Source organism: Lepidochelys kempii, chromosome 4, assembly GCF_965140285.1.
Source record: "Lepidochelys kempii isolate rLepKem1 chromosome 4, rLepKem1.hap1, whole genome shotgun sequence".
Classification (NCBI taxonomy): Eukaryota; Metazoa; Chordata; order Testudines; family Cheloniidae; genus Lepidochelys; species Lepidochelys kempii.
In genome coordinates this window covers 110955499-110958532 of record NC_136383.1, presented here as the reverse complement: position 1 = coordinate 110958532, position 3034 = coordinate 110955499, and the positions used below count along the sequence as shown (strand labels likewise).

Here is a 3034-nt window from a genome sequence, read left to right as displayed (position 1 = left end):
TACCCCACACAGTTTGCAAAAGGGTTATACTGGCGAGCAAGGCAACGCAAGCCAGCGTGCACCTGGAGGGTGAGCCAGAACTAAATTAGATCTAAAGCCCAGCTTGGGGGCGAGGAAGGCTTGTTTCCATACAGACCAGGTGAGTCCAGTTGGGGAGGGGACTCTGAGGCAAGAAGGCAGGGTGTGCCCTATCTCTAGGAAGAAGCCTGCAGGAAGGACTGTGCCAGCCCTAGATTGGGGGATTGACTGAACCAGTGAGCAGTAGCAGAGGCATAACTGCATGGAGGACTGCCTGCTGAGCCCTGCCAGGCTGAAGGATTTGTATACTCTACCCCACCCCCTTTGGTGGACTTTGAAAAAGGACTTTGTGACCCTGGAAAGGGCTGGACTCTGTAAAGGGGTCTGGCTGGAAGGCCAGGTCACTCCTATGGTCAGAGTAGGCCAAAGGACAGTATGTGCGTTTGTGCGGGGGAACTAAGGCACTACTGCTACAATGCCACTTCTGGCCACAATGGGGGGGGGGGGTGAGCTGGTGTGGCAAGTTTGCTGCACCCCTCAAAACAGACTGAAGCTGGTCCATAGGGACCCAAAGATCACTTAGCCCCCAGACACCAGTAAAGTCATCCACTTATGGAGCCATCTGTTAGTAGCAGCACTCCTCCTCAGCAGAACAGAAGGGTCCTCTTGGCTCCATAGGCTCCGGAAGACTAAAGGATCCCAAAGATGGGACCAGGGTAGAGAATCACACCCAGCCCATGGAACTCTGGGAGCAAGATTTTTTTTAAAATCGGGTCTTTTACCCCTAAGCTAATACAAGACACTCTGCTGAGAATTCTCTCTCCTCTTTGGGCTTGCAGTGCGGGCCACCCATTCCCTGCGTGCTTCATGTCGGCACAACACGCACCCATCAAATGCAGCACTCTGATCCAGCATGACCCAGAATGCCAGAGGTCATTTCAGATGGCTAGATCCCATTTTGCATTTTGTATTAAGATTCTTAGTTTAGTTTCTTCAAAGCTACTAAAGCTGTTAAGAAAAATAAACCTCCCCTTTCCTTTGAAAGGAACTAATCTTTTAGAGCACAAGCACTATTTCGTTTCAGACGAATTGCCGTGGCTTCTATTCTCAGAGCACTATGTATTCCTTTTGAGACCACGGTGCATTCACTCAGCCCTACTGGTTTTCCAGTTACTGTTTACCTTGCTGCAGCAAACTGTGGAAGCTTTCTTTCACACAGTACTGTGTTCTGGCTGCATTATGACATGAAGCATAAAACTGCAGCTGTATATGCCAAGGCATTTTGCCACAACAACACTTCTAGGCTCTATACAGTGTCTATCACCACTATTCATTTAGGCTACTGAAACTAACTAGCAATAACATTTTCTCCAATACAGGATGTATATGTATGCACGAGCTATGATAAAGACAGCAGAACAGCCAGCACTCTTCTAATTTAAGGCAAAAAAGTAAAGATACATAATGATCCATCTGTTGGAATTTCTGAGAGAGAACATTATTCACCTCTGCATATTTTCCTGCTTCAGTGTGTAGATTTACTTTAAAAAATAAATAAAATACCTCTAGCATTCCTGTTTTGTAGAGAATCCCAATTTTATATTTATCTATATCTCTCTGCCTTATAGTTTACTTGATGATCCCTTTAGAACACAGGAAATAAACACAAAGAATACTTGGACATTTCTACAGTGTCTCACATGTAAACTTTCAAATATTAATGAAAATTCATAAATCCAGCTGCAACCCTCAAGCAGTTACTTGGAGTTTTTCCTACTTGGTTAAATAGCTAGACTTCGTTTTCCAACCATGTTCTACTCCACTCATTTCCTGAGTGGAGATTTCCCCCTTTTCTGGCCTTATTCATCATTATGCCAATTCCTAGACTGATTTATTTGAATTTTGATTAAGGCAGGTTTATTTCATTTCTCTCTGGATCACATTGTGAATCCCTCACTCACCTTGGAGTAGTACCTGTTTACACAAGTACTGGTTTGAATGGGTCTGTTTGCACAGTGAAGTATGACTCCTGGTGAGTAGTCTTTCACAATCTAGCAGGCTAATAATACGACCTTTAGTGACTTTAGTGGTGACTGTTCTGTTTTGTGCATTAGTTTGGACTTTCATGCTTTTCTTTTCTTTCTTCCAGTCTATTTCAGTCCTTTAATCAATCAATCTTAAGCTGTGGAACTTCTTTAACATTTCTTCTTCCAAAGCTTCTCTATCTAGAAAATCTTTAGTGATTCACAGCAATTTTGTTTTGTCTTTGTCTTTATGGGTCAGTATTAGTCTTGGTTAAAGACACTGTAGTTCCAAAGGGCATTTGGACATGCCTAACATGGTAGCAGCGTCTCGCGCATAGCTGGAACCATGCAGCTGTTCATCCGTGCTCAGAACCTGCACACATCTTGAGGTTTCCGGACAGGAAACCTCCACTCACATTGAGTCCGTGGAGGGCATTGCACCCGAGGACCAGGTGGTTCTCTTGGGTGGAACTCCCTTGGAGGATGGATCTCTCATTGGGCAATGTGGCATCAGCAAGTTTACCATCCTAGAGGTGGCTGCTTGCATGCTGGGTGGTAAGGTCCATGGCTCCCTGACTCGTGCTGGGAAGGTGAGAGGCCAGGCTCCCGAGGTTGCCAAGCAAGCAAGCAAGCAAGAAGTTGTAGACGACTGGCCGTGCCAAGAGATGCATGCAATACAACCGGCGCTTTGTCAATATCGTGCCAGGCTTTGGCAAGAAGAAAGGGCCCCAATGCTAACTCCTAAATGGCACACCTCCTCACCCAATAAAGCAGATGTCACCTGAACCCTCCCCTCCCCTCTCCCCCCACTGATAGCTCAAACCAGCTCAGTCCTTTTTCCTTCTGTCCTCTTTCAAAATTAGAACACAAGCTCTTTCAGTGTGGAGTACATGTCTGAGTATTTGTACAGTATCCAACACAATCCTGATTGGGATCTATGAGTGCCATCACAATAAATTCGGAAAGGCATTCTTCACATCTAATAAGATTCT

The 3034-nt window shown here is 45.2% G+C and overlaps 1 pseudogene; it reads left to right on the top strand.

Moving 5' to 3' along the window:
- Positions 1–2364: 2364 nt before the first annotated feature.
- Positions 2365–2780, top strand: LOC140910991 (ubiquitin-like FUBI-ribosomal protein eS30 fusion protein pseudogene; annotated as a pseudogene).
- Positions 2781–3034: the final 254 nt, after the last annotated feature.